The sequence below is a fragment of the Acinonyx jubatus genome, chromosome B1, assembly GCF_027475565.1.
Source record: "Acinonyx jubatus isolate Ajub_Pintada_27869175 chromosome B1, VMU_Ajub_asm_v1.0, whole genome shotgun sequence".
Classification (NCBI taxonomy): domain Eukaryota; kingdom Metazoa; phylum Chordata; class Mammalia; order Carnivora; family Felidae; genus Acinonyx; species Acinonyx jubatus.
In genome coordinates this window covers 29,755,762-29,770,138 of record NC_069382.1, presented here as the reverse complement: position 1 = coordinate 29,770,138, position 14,377 = coordinate 29,755,762, and the positions used below count along the sequence as shown (strand labels likewise).

At 37.6% G+C, this 14,377-nt stretch overlaps 1 long non-coding RNA gene across 2 annotated transcripts in view; it reads left to right on the top strand.

Annotated features, from left to right (window-relative positions):
* LOC106966596 (uncharacterized) overlaps window positions 1-14,377 on the top strand; it is a 235,219-nt gene that overhangs the window by 185,179 nt on the left and 35,663 nt on the right. The window lies entirely within an intron of this gene.

Below are 14,377 nucleotides of genomic sequence, written 5' to 3'. Positions count from 1 at the left end.
CTTGTCACTAAGGAATAAGCATATCAGCCCTGGATAACTGCCTATAATTTTTCCCCCAAGGGATAACATATTATTTATTTTTGTGTAACTTAATTTATATCTAGCATCAACATTCTTCTCAGCAGTGGAAAATTTAATTAATTCAATGAAAACTCAGTCAGAATAACACACATATTAGGCTGCTAGAAATTGTAACACAGCTCATTGAAGCTCTGTTTATTTTTTTCAGTCTTTTTTCTATCATCTCAATAGTTTTTATTACCATGTCTTCTTACCCATTAATCTTTTCTTCTGCAGTGAAGTGTCTGCTATTAATTCTATCAACAGAACCTATTTTATCCTAGATATTGTATTTTTCCTTTATAGAAGTTTTATTTAGGTCTTTTAAACATTTTTCCAGGTCTCTACTTAACCTATTCCAGGATTCCACTACTTTCTTGAAGATATAGAACTGTTTTAATGTTCTCAACTAATTCTATCATTTATGTAATAGAATCTGTTTCTATTGATATTCTTCCTCATTATGGGTCATTTTGTTCTGCTTTTTGTATGCCTCTAATTTTTGATTGGATGCCAGACATTGTGAATTTTACACTGTGCTGGATTATGTTTCTGCAAATATTTTTTGAGCTTTATTTGAATGTCGTTATTTGAAAGTAGTAGATTCTTTGAGGCTTGCTTTTAATGTTTGGAAGGTGGAACCAGAGAAGCCTATAGTCTAGGGCTAACTCTGCTCCACCACTGAGATATTACCCTTCTGAGTGTTTTACTTAATGCTTCATGCATTCACCGCTGTTCCTTTTTTTTTCTAGTGAGAACAAACTATTCCTGTCCTGAATAAGTTCCAGAGATTTTTCCCTCTTCTCCTTTCAGGTGTTTCTTTCTTCCCCTTTGGTAGTTTCCTTACACACATGCACTGGGCGATGTTCAGCAGAAGATCTGAGGGAGATCATCTGCACATCTCCAGAACTTGGCTTCTGTGCACCTCTCTGTGATACTTGGTTCTGTGACTACTCACTGGTTTAGCCTCTCTGGATCCCTAACTCTCTTAACGCCGCCAGACTGGCTCCACCTGGGTTCTCCTCCTGCACCACAGCCTGGAAACTCTATCCAGGCAGTAAACTGAGGTATCTTCTTCATTTCCCTTCTTTCATGGATTATTGTCCTGTGTGGCCTGATGACAATGTCTGAAAACTATTGTTTCAAATATGTGTCCAAATTTTTAGTTGTTTCAGATAGGACGATAAACCTAGTTCCTTTCACTTCAGTTAGCCAGAAGCAGAAGATTTTATGTTCTTTCTAAATAGAGCACAATAGGCGTAATTCGAATAGTATAGTTAACCAGTGTAATCCTAACTAAATATGCCCACTAGATTTTAATTATATATTTATGATTCTAAATAACCATCCAGGAATCAATGCATTCGATGCATTGTAGTTTTCCTGGGTAGAAGAAAATAGCCCATTGTACATTTTTTGTGATGGTATAGGTTATGTTATATTCAGCCACTGAGGAAACAGATTTTATTTGAGGACTCGTTAACAAAGGATCAGCTTCTCTCCCAGTGCTGTAACTGGGCTCATCAGTAGTTAATAGGTTTAATTAGTGAGCTGGTTCTTAGATGTTGACATTAACTCTCAAAGTCTAGCTACACTCATACACACACACACACACACACACACAGTTAAAAACAGAATTATTTCTCCAACTGGATGGAGAACTTTCTGAGCATATAAATAGGGAAAGCATACATATCATCCAGACTTTTGGTCCTACTCTTTGGTTCTAAGTTCCATCTTGATTCTCCCGCAGACCCTACTCAGGATGCTGCTTTTTATGTCTTTTTTTTACATGTCCTATTTTCACATTATTTTTACTCAGTATAGTTCAGACTTCAAAGATGATATAATAAAAGGAGCACTGAAATCAGACAGATCTGAAAAAGTTTGTTTTGTATTTTACTGACAATGTGGTCACTACACATTACCTTATCATCTAGTTTTGTTCATTATTCATCACGTAGTCTTTGTTTATTTCATCTATAAAATGGAATATTACCTACATCACAGAGTTGTTGAAAGAACTAAACAAGATAATTTAATGCATGTAAAAGCATGCACTGAAGTGTTTTACAGAATATGTGTGTTAAATAAATGTTGATGAACTTCCATCTTTTCTACTGAATATTCTTTTTACTATTTCACCTTCTGTGTTTTTAAAGAGAACCGTCCAAAGAAAATAGCCAAAATAAGGATACAAATAAGAATCATCTTAGTATTTGAAGGGACTACAAAGTAAGCACTATAAATAACATCCGTATGTTATTTATAAGGATGCTCTAAATGCATTTTAAACACTATCCGCCTATGATGGTGCAATATCACTCAAATGCAAATATCAGATAAAATAATCCATAGAAAATGCCAACTCAGGAAGTAGGAACTGCATCTTCTGAAATAAGCATGCCAATGTCCAAGAAGTCACTTCAGAAATACTTTTGGCTTTATGAGATTTCTATCCAGGCTTGCATCTAATGCAGGAGGTAATGAAAGGTCATTTGAGTTGTCTGTCAAAGCAGCCAAGAACTTTTATTGCTCTTCTCAGAGTAGAGCCAAGGACTTAATCCTCATCCATAAAATGAACACATTTGATTATATAACTTCCAGCTGTAAAAATTGCACGATTAACTAATTATTCATTATAGAGGTCTAGCTCTTTAAATTGATCTCAGATGAATCAATTTATGTCAATTCAAGCCTGGTGAAACCAAGCCATAAAGAAAAAAGTTTGTCTTGCATTTTATCTTAGCTTTATAAATAGTGCACTACAAAAGTATTAATAATAATAATAATAATAACAACAATAATAATTGATGAGGATATTTTATCCTAAAGGTAATTTTGAGGTTTATGGGGTATTCAATAGTTTCCCCTATATAAACTGTGTTTATGAGATGCAGATAGCAGGAAAAAGTAAAAAAAAAAAAAAAAAAAAGAGAGACGGCTCAGAATCTTCTTCCACCATTACTTAGCACCATCTTCTTTCTGCTGGCAATGACAAATATAATACTTTTTTTTTTCCCTCTCATGATAGTCCTTTTTCGTCAAATAAGAACAAATCCCTTATCTTTGGGCTGAATTTTTCCAGCACTGAGCATTTCCATCCAGTATGTTCCACTAAGAGAAGGAGGAAGGAAGAACAGATAGAGAATCTCTCTTCCAACATCCTAACACCACTTTTGGCATTTCCTCAGTGGCATATGTGATGTGGCTTTGTCCAGAATGCCTCCAATAAAAAACTACTCTCAACCTTGGATGTCTGAAAGAAGTAGGAGGAAAACATTAGAGAAAGTGTTTCTCCAGCAGCCATTACTTTTCTTTTTTCTTCTCTTTTCTTTTCTGTTTTCCTTTCCTTTCCTTTCCTTCCCCTTCCCCTTCCCTTCCCGTCTCTCTTCTCCTCTTCTCTTCTCTTCTCTTTTCTCCTTTTCCCCATTACCTTTCTAGAACAAATTAGCAGTGTTGCATTTCTTCTGATTCACTGGTGCTATTTTTTTTTATAGCACTCGAGGCAAGTTTTAGCACCTGCTATCACTGAAGCCATGCTATACTGAATAGCCACCAGCATAATTATGAATTCTTAGAAGGCAAATGGACACATGAGCCTGACTGAAAATCTGTACTATCCTTTTCTATGGGTAAAGGCTCTTGTAGTTTTATCTAAATGTACGAAGACCACCCCATGACAATCAATCTAATTATGGGCACAGAAGGCGATGCAAATTGTATCTATATCACCATGACTGTTTCCTTGTTAACCAACACACTTTTCAATGACACCGAAAGGATCCTGTTGAAAGAAAATTGGATAAGAGAAGTCCGAATGTTTCTCAAATATTTTAAGTGTGTAATTGAATGTGACCACATTAACATTAGAGTCAATCTTTGTATTTAAAACTACTACTTTGTGGAAAATTTTATGACAACAAATTTGCTTGTTGTGATTCACAGTCAGTCAGTCAATCAATAGCTTTCATTTTATCTTGAAACAAAGGATGATTGCACAGAACTGGGCAATACTCTAGGGAAGGCCTTTCAGTTCAAACATGTTTCTGCTAGGGACTAAAATGTATGATCACATGAAAGAATGTTAAATGTTCGTTTAACAGATATTTATCAAGTAACTGCTATGTGTCAAAACTGTTATTGATTACACTCCAGTGGGGGAAAAAACAGACAAAATCTCTGCCCTTATAATGCTCCCTTGTAGGGTCTAGCGGGAGAGACAGATATTAGATATTTACAAACCCAAATAAAAATACAATTATTAAAAAACAGCCTGCTGTGAAAAAGAACAAGTTTAGTTTTCTATTTGGAGTTGCTTTGGGGAGAGAAGTCATACAAATTCTTCCTGAGAAAGAAACATTTAAATCAAAACTTCAAGGGGGAATAGGAGTTAACCAAGAGGAATGTTCAAGGGAAGACATCCAGGCAGAAGAAACGTCAACACCACCAGTAGTGCTCAGAGATTCAAGTATCACCAACAGAATCAACAACCATCAGGTGTGATAATTGTTGTATTGTGTTTCTAAAAATTGGAAATTTCCCGGATGACATCAGGGAATTGGATCATCCTTGTGTATGGAATCCACAATGAAACACTCCAGTGATTCTCTTGACTGGATAAATTTTGACATTTATAATAGCTAAAAATAAACTCTAGCAAGACTTGTCCATCTAATTTCACAGAAATTAAAGCAGCAGCTTCTATTTAAGATTATATTGTCAGACATAGAAGTCTTGCCAATAGAATTAGAAAACCTAAGGAAATACCCAATTAATATCTATAGATATTTCAGATGTATAAAAGGGCATGCAGACTGATATGTTCTTTAAAAGAGGACTACATTGCCATTCAAAATCAACTTTAAAAATGCTCAAGAAGTCTTATAAAGAATGCAATTACAGTCCAAATTCTGTGGAGTTACATCTCAAATTTCTGCAAAAGACACAGAGATGTCTAAGCTGTATTATATATAACAATAGAACTATCTATCCCTCATTTAAGTTGAAGAATTTGTAGACTTATCTTTATTAACTTCATTACATTATTTTCTTTTATTATTAAAAACAATTTTTTAAGTTTATATTTGAGAGAGAGAGAGAGAGTGTGTGTGAGTGGGAGAGGGGCAAAGAGAGACGGAGACAGAATCTGAAGCAGCTCCAGACTCCGAGCTGTCAGTATGGAGCCTGACGGGGGACTCAAACACATGAGCTGTGAGATCATGACCTGAGCTGAAGTCAGACACTTAACTGACTGAGCCACCCAGGCGCCCCACTTCATTACATTTTTTTTTTTAAAACATTTACCTTTTTAAAAATTTTTTAAAAATATTTATTAGTTTTTGCAAGAGAGAGATGGAGAGCAAGTGTGGGGGGTGCAGAGAGAGAGAGGGAGACAGAGAATCCCAAGCTGTCAGCCAGATGTGGGCCTCAAACTCACGAAATGTGAGATCATGACCTAAGCTGAAATCAAGAGTCAGACACTTAACTGACTGAGCCACCCAGGTGCTCCTAGAAAAACATTTTCCAAAGGATGTTCCATAGAACACTAGATTCAAAGTATATTAATAGATGTTACTTTAAAATGTGTAAAGTACTAAGTTCAAGTAAAAAGCGTTACTGCAAACACTTTTCAGATCTCCTAAAATACTAATGTTCACTGAAAATATAAAAAAGGAGATTCAGTATGTAGTATTTCTCAGACACATTTATCTAAGGAATGCTTTCCTATGAATTATCAATGGAAATAGGCATCCTGTGGTACGGTCTTTGGAAATGCCATACTAATGGAAAAGTACAAGTTGAATTAGTGGAACAAACATAGGGATTATTTTACATGGAGTTTTACAAAATATTGGTAAACAAAAACTTTCAAGTTTCATTATTCAAATGTAATATTTAAGGGAAAAAAGAATTGATACCATTAAAAACTAATAATGATTATTAATAATATCCTTGCCCCAGCCAAGTTCATGCAGACTTAAATGAGGACATATGAGGCCATTACAACATGTCATGATGATCTGTGCTGCACCTACCTTTGATTTATAGCAAAATTCACGCTTTGTTAGAAGCTATTACACTAGGCCAATTTATTTTCGGCCATTGTAGTTACATGTCACAAGGTGTAAAAGGGCACATTGGCAGAGATAGTACAACCATATTTATCGGTCTCGAGTGTGTTTTTTCCAATGTTAGTAGACAAGAACATGTCATGTCTGAAGTTTCATATCTACTCTAGAACTATCCGCCATTTGTGAACTATGCCTTCTGAAATCTCCCGAAATTAAGGAAGAAAGCATTTCCATTTCTAGTTAGAATGTAAAGTTTCTGATGGACCATTTCTCCCATGAAAACAACTAGACAAAACTGGATAATTTGGAGGGCTTCACATGCAGACTAGGCAAAAATACTAAATCCAGAGAGGAAAAAGCTCTTTCTAGGTGAGCAGAAATTGGTAGCTATTCACCAGTGTGCTCTTTCCCACAGGGACAAATTGAAGCAACCATATCTGGGTATGAACAGAAAATTTCGCTTGCCAAAGTAGATAGATTCTTGGAGACAGAAGAGAAACCAGCACAGCTTTTAACAGCTGTGCAAAACGGAAATGACAGATTGAAATCTAGAGAAGTCTCAAACACACAGCCAGTTTTTACCACATGCCTGTTTTCCCCTAGAGGATTTTTGTTGAGTATTGGGAATCAGAGAATGTGGGGGCTGAGCTAGAAAGACAGAGCAAAATCCTGTGCTCTCACAGTGTTTAGAAGTCAAAGTGTTGGTTGAGGGAAGGGTATGGAATAATTTCAAGATAGGTGCCATTCTCTTAAACCAAAAGTAAACTAAAATTAATGAAAACTTGCAGTCTGGTTCTGAGTCAGCTAAAATTCTGATTGGCATAACTGATCAACTTCTGAAAAGAAAGAAAATGTATTTTTTTGAGGGAAAAGAACATCATCTTTAGGACTTAGAATTTTATTATATACATATTTTTTGGCATACAGTAACAACAATAAGAAAATGTGAAGCATGAAAATATGACACGTGCTCAAAAGAATAATTAGCAAGTAGAAGCAGACCCACAAATGACCAAGATTTTACAATTGGTAGACAAAATCTTAAAAATACTATTACAAATATGTTAAGACATTTAAGATCTCCAAAAAAGAACTAAATATACACTGTAGAACTGAGAACATAATATCCAAAATTAAGAACACACTGGATGGGTATAATAATGGACTAGACTTAGCAGAAGCAAGGATCAGTAAACTGGAAGATAGGATAATAGAAAAATGTAAATTGAAGTACACAATGAAAAAAGACTTTAACTACAACAAGAGAACAAAGCATAAGAGACATATAGGATGCTATCAGAGAGCTTGTGTAGTAGGAATTCTATGTGTAGATACATGTGTATTAGGAATTCTAACAGAAAAGAGGGAAAGTTGTGCAGAAATAAAATTTGAAGAAATAAGTCACGGCTTTTCCAACACTGATTAAAAAATCAAATCACAGATTTATGAAGCTCACTGAATATCAAGTTAACACAGATAAAACCACACAGTATAGTCAAACAGCTGAGAAACAAAGACTAAAAGGAAAATATAAAAGCAGCCAGAAAATAAAGATACATTATCAGGGAAGCAGCAGTAAGATTTTAGTTGACTTCTTAACAGAAACGGAGAAGCCAGAAGACAATTGGGACAACAAAGGAGTGGAATAATTCTACATGGCAAAAATATTTTTCCCAAATGAAGGGAAAATACAAGTATTGTCACAACAATTAAGAATAATTAGTAGTTGCTTAGTATTTGCTGGTAAATGAGGGAATTAAATGAATTTTTATGGTTTCTTCGTGAAGACAAATTAGGTATTTGGGATGGACTTCATGATTGGTAATTAGGACTATTACATTGCAAAAAATACATTTTTAAAGTTTGGAGATACTTTTACAATATAAATTTGATCACAGTCAAACCTTTCAAAAAAGGACAAGAATTGGAAAAGACATAAAAGAAAAATAGCCAACATTTGCAAAGTTACGTAGAATTGACGTCATACAATGTAAGAGGAGGTATAAATTGGTACTTTTTTGAAAGGTAATTAACTTGAATTTTGATATGCTTCAAGAAATATTTCCCCCTCATGGATATATCTTAAGAAAATAATTAAGAATGTTCACAAATGCTCACGTACAAACTGGCTTGGCACAGTGTTGTTTGGAAAAGAACACTGGGGGAAAAGCAAACATGTCTGTTTGTCTCCTTTTAAAAATTTTTGCCCAGTGACCTATTAAGAAACATGCACTTACCCTCTTATAGGCAAGAACAAAATCACTACAAGATTGGGAAAGGTTCCTTTTTTTTTTTTTTTTTTACACTGGATGTAGCGCCATTATGAAAAATTAGGTTTCCATTAAAAGGAAGAGGAGGAAAAATGCTGTTGGGTAGCTGCATGCCGGTTTCTGTCCCATCGGTCAGAGGAAGTCGTTTTTGTGAGGATTTGAGTTGTGCTATGAAAATAGCACTTGGAGATCTTGAGTACCAAGATAAGGTTCTTGGATTTTATTCTCAAGGTCTAACTGAACCAGTGAAGGGTTTTATGCAAGGGGCTAATATGATGCATCTGTTACTTGGCGGAGATTAATTTGGTAGTGAGAGGAATAATTTGGAAGAGGAAGAGGGTGGAGATGGGAAAAGCAGCCCAGAATGTGGACATATAACCTGTCTTGGCATCAGGATATACTTCCTGAGTTCAAAGTGTGGCAGGAGAACATGGGAAAAGTGGACGGGGATGAGGAGGACTGATCAATTGGCCACAAAATACATATTTCATGGTAAACTACTAGAATTCATTCTTTTCATTGCATAGTTTCAGTCTCCAGATGTATTCCTGTACAATTTAAACGCTTCTATAATCTCAAAAACACAACTGTCATGTTCAGCAACGGTCAACACAATCGTGTGTCTACAGAATGACTAGATGTTCAGACCTGTAAAAAATATAGAAAATCAAAACCTGTAGAAATACGCAAAAATAAAAAATGCCTCGATGCCTCTAATGTCTCAACTTCTATACTTGGCATTCTAATTTTATTTTAGATTCTACTGCACACAAAAAAGTTAATAAACCACATATTTGTAACTTTGAGACCAAGTTTAATGTGATGTTTGGAGAAGTTACTAGATTGCTAGATAGCAGAAGTTTCACTGTGACTTTATTCAGTTGAGACTATCTGACACTGATTTGATTTGATTTCTTAAAAGAGCATGTTGAAATCCATGACAGTCATGTTATTTAGGGAGAATTTAATACCACAAAGAACTAAGAAAATCTGGGTCTGTGGAAATTCTTCACTTGACCTCTACTAACCTATCACCCACCCCAAAGTAATACTCCACTAATTTTTTTTCTCTTAAATTGTGACAGCGGATACCAGGATAATGTAGTCTATGGTTCAAACACAGCTATAGAACACAAAAATCAGTCAGGCACTAAGATTATTGCAGTTTTTAGCCTATTTGCTAACATTTTCCTTCTGTTGCCTGTTGGTTTTTTCTTCTTTCACTGGCCCTCACTCGATTTTGAGAGAGCCTGCATTTTACCCTTTTCTTTCAAGCTTACGAGCAAGGGGAGGATCCGTTTTGAAGTTCCAGAGAAGAGTACCCTACCCAATGGACCTGACAATGTATTTGCTGAAAATATAAGGCATGCTTAAAAATGATTAATACCTGTTTTTATCAGGCTTCCTGAACTCCTAACTTCACACCTTTAACACCAACTAGTGAGCCAGTAAAAGTGATGTGAAAGGATGAGAAAATAGATAATTTCCTTAGAGAGAATAATCCTTTTGCTAATAATTGAATTCTCTCTACCATACATGTCTTTCTTAGCGTGTCCAGAATTAATGTCGCTTCGTGACATTTTAACTACGTGATAATCTCCACATCATGAGAATCTCCTTAGACTTTAAATCAACCCTTAACAATTAACAAGGCTTTACTGAGTACTTACCATGTGCCTTCCACTGTGCCGATCACTGTTAGGACACAACGATGTATAAGACATTTCCCTTCAATTAGAGGAGAGTATGGCCTACTTAGGGAGACTGATAAGATGACTGTTGGAAAATAATTAGAGGACATTTTCAGATGATTTATATGTGTTAAAGAAGAATAATGGCAATCACTACCACTCACTGGGTGCTTGCTGTATGCCAGGCTCCCACTTAGTCTCTGTAACATATTTTCTGGGCCTCTAGTTTCAAGGGCTGTAGGAGCTCAGGGAGGGAGAGGGGAGTATCGACAAGAATGGTCTGAAAAGAAGGTGAGGGAGGCTGAGCTGACTTAAGAGAAAGGCTTAGGGGGTGCCTGGGTGGCTCAGTTGGTTGAGCGTCTGACTTCAGCTCAGGTCATGATCTCGCAGTTCGTGAGTTCGAGGGCTGCATTAGACTCTGTGCTGACAGCTCAGAGCCTGGAGCCTGCTTCAGATTCTGTGTCTCCCTCTCCCTCCCCCTTCCCTGCTCACGCTCTGTCTCACAAAAAATTAAGAGAAAGGCTTGGATCTAGAAAGGCACAGAAGATGCGGAAGGCAGTCTTGACAGGGAGGGCATCACCGTCACAGTATGGTTCCTGGGATTGTGCAGGGAGTTTCTTGCAGAGCCTGGGGCTTCAGAGTGGTAAGCAGTAGGGATTGCAAACTACCCCCAAATGTTCAGTCCTCTCTATCCATGCCCTTTGCCATGTGATTTGTAGTTTATCTCATCAAGAGACAGACTCTACTTACTATACCTTGAATAGAGGTTTACCTTGTGACTTGCTCTGTGACTTGCTCGCTCTCTCTGGGATCCCTGCCTGTTGCTATGGGAACAAGTCTGTGCTAGCCCTATGGATCATGAGAGACTGTGTGGAGCAGAGCTGAATCAGCCAAGCCTCAGTCATCCTGCACCAGCCAGCCCCACGCTGGCTGCAGGTTCAGGAGCGAGCGCAACCATAATGGCAATGATAGCTATCAGTTATGAATAAAAAGCAATCGAACAGTGAGTAAGACCTGTTTACCAAGGGGTTAGTTACAAAGGAAAAAAAATCCCCTTTGACGTATGTTTTCTACTGGCCTGCAGAGCACCAAACTCCCATTTATTTTTTCTTGCGTCACTGCTTTGTTCTTTCCTTCTCAGTTTCCCTTGCTGGTTCTTCCTCCTGATGATGGAGTGGCCAGAGTTAGTCCTCAGGCCTTCCCTCCAGTAGCTTATTAATTTCCCCAAGCCACTTGGTTTTCAGTTCCAGGTATGTGCTGCGAACTCCAAATGCTATGTCTTTAGCTGAGATCTCTCTCCCAAAGCCCTATCCACTGCCTACTCATCACTTCCACTCAGAAGTCTAGGGAGCATCCTGGAGTCAGGATATCCAAAGCTGAGTTCCTGACCTCCCCTCCCATCCCTAGTCCGCCACAACCCTTTCCCATATCAGTTTGTCAAGAACATGCTTCTTCTACCCTTGTCCCTCTACAGTCTGTTCTCAATTCAGCAGACTGACTGTTTTTCTCTATTTTTTAAAATTATTTTTAAATTTATTTATTAATTTGGGGGGGGGAGAGAGAGAATCCCAAGCAGGCTCCCCACTGTCAGCATAGATCCCAACGTAGGGCTTGAACCCACAAACTGTGAGATCATGACCTGAGCCAAGATCAAGAGTCCGATGCTTAACCAACTGAGCCACCCAGCTGCCCTCAGACTGATTGTTTTAGGAAATGATCATGTCATTTTTTTTTTTTGGTTCAAAACCCTGCAATTGCTTCCCGTTTTACTCAGAGTGAAACCGACATGCTTGCTCAGATGATCTGGCCTCTGTGACCACCCTGCCCTGTTTCTCCACTCCAGCTGTCTGTCCTCCTTTTCTTTTTTTCTTTAATGTTTATTTTTTATTTTTTAGAGAGAGAGACAGAGTGCAAATGGGGGGGGGGGGTGCAGAGAGAGAGGGAGACACAGAATCCGATGCAGGGCTCGAACTCACAAACCGAGAGATCATGACCTGAGTGGAAGTGGGATGCTTAACCGACTGAGCCACCCAGGCACCCATGTCCTCCTTTTCACTCATACTTGCTAAAGCTGTCCCTTCCACTCAGAATTTTCTTCCTGAAGCACAGGCTTCTACTCTAGGACTGTAAAAACTGTCTCTTCACTTGACGACACTTTCCGTATATTTCTACATGATTAACATCCTCCCCGCCGCCCCGTCCCCTGCATTCCAGTCTTTACTCAGATGAGGCACAGTAAGTACAGGGACAGTTTTGGTCACTGAGGTTTTCCCAGTTCCAGTGCTTGTCCAACTGGCCTTCAACAAATATCAGTTAAATAGATGAATGCATGAAGATGTGATAAATATCCATGTTTGGGAAAAAAGGGGGAAAATCCAATCACCAAAGATATATTAGGGCTCAAATCCTGTCTCTTCTTCTTGGTGGCATATTTTGGATAAATTGTTTAACGCCTCCATGGTTCATTTTTTCCTCTATAAAATGGGGATAAATGACTACCTACATCACAGGGCTGTTATGAGGGCTCAAAGAGTGAATTTATATAAAATAATTAAAGTAATGCCCAGCACATTATAAATATTAAGCAAGCAGTGCATTTTATTATTATCAGTACTGATCTCCTGGATTTGGTGTAAGGATTGGATGAAATACTCTGTGTAAAGTTCTTAACACAGTAATGCTCAATTGCTATTAATTCAATTGATGATATAATTTCTGTGTTTTCAGGACAATTGTTTCTCCTCCCCAGAAAGTTGTTGAAAATAGCATTTCACTTTTAGGGTACAGTGTGTTTTTAAAATAGCCTTTCCTTTGCGGAAATCCTCAATATTCCCCACCTCCATACTATTTATTGATGTAGGTAAGGTCTCCTTCCCAGGAACTTTCCTGGTTAATGGGTGTTGGCCACTTTTCTTCTTGTACCTTCCCATGAATATCGGATTTCTAACTAGCCACCATTTATTTCTCTCCTGATGGGGTTGTGAGTGTTTAACTGTAGAAGTTAACGCCGACCAGTAAAGATCTCATGCTTAATAAGTCTTTTAAAAAGAGATTGGTAGAGGGGTGCCTGGGTGGCTCAGTTGGTTAAGCATCCATCTTCTGCTCAGGTCATGATCTTGTGGTCTGTGATTTCGAGCCTCACGTGGTGCTCTGTGCTGAAAGCTCAGAGCCTGGAGCCTGCTTTGGTTTCTTTGTGTGTGTCTCTCTCTCTGCCCCTCCTCTGCTCACGCTCTGCCTCTCTCTCAAAAATAAAACATTGTAAAAAAATTTTTTTAAAAGAGATTGGTAGTATTTTTTCATTATGGACTACTAGTCTTTTGAACCCTGGAAATTAGCTTAAATTGATAAAGGCATAATAATTGGCATTTTCTTAATGACTTTTACTTATACTGTTTAGTAAGCACAGTGGTTTACAACATATATTTGCTATCAGATTTTCTCCTGAGAGAGAAGGAAGGACCTTATTATGCTGCTAACATTCATTATTTCAGACATTATGCTGAGAGAGAGCAGAGAAGGCATTTGGGGGGAATTGCTTTTCTATAGGTCATTGGATCATCTAATCATTGTTCTTTGTTTCATTGATCGGTATGGACTCTATCTTTGCAGATATGAATAATTACTAAATTCAGTGAAAATAAGATTAAAAGCCTCACCAAGAGCTAGAAGGATGATAATAGAAGATCTCATTTGGCTGGTCCTGGGAAGTTTCCCACTAACTGACTTGTCGGCTCTTTCACCCATGCCCCTCCCCAAATCTCCTGTATATTCTTTCTTCCCAGAAGAGCTGAGTCTATGATATTTCAATTCCAGAAAATTATTTGTTATGCTAGCCTGATATTTACTACCAATGCTTGATATTTAAGACACTCATTTCCCCAGTCCCCTCATCAGAGTGGACAGTGCTGGTAACCCTTCTAGAGGGTCCATGTCACCATGCACTGAACTGAATTCACCAAAAGGATCCCGATTTTTAAGTCAAAGTGAATGCTAGAAATCCATTATGTGGATACAAGTACTTGTTTGTTGAGAGTGTCATTATGTGAACACGCTAGAATTCACAGAATTTTGCTGCTGAAGGGACATTGAGCGTTCCCCTTTCTGTTATCTCTCACACCTTTGCTAACGTCTATATTGAAATTACCACTTCAACCAGATAGGAATGTGTGTTTTGGGGATGGGGTGGGGTATGGAATAGCCCAAGAAAAGAAAGGCTAACCTCTTCACATATATGACAATGGATTTGGAGATTCTTGAATCTCCCAAAGGTTAGTATATAAAT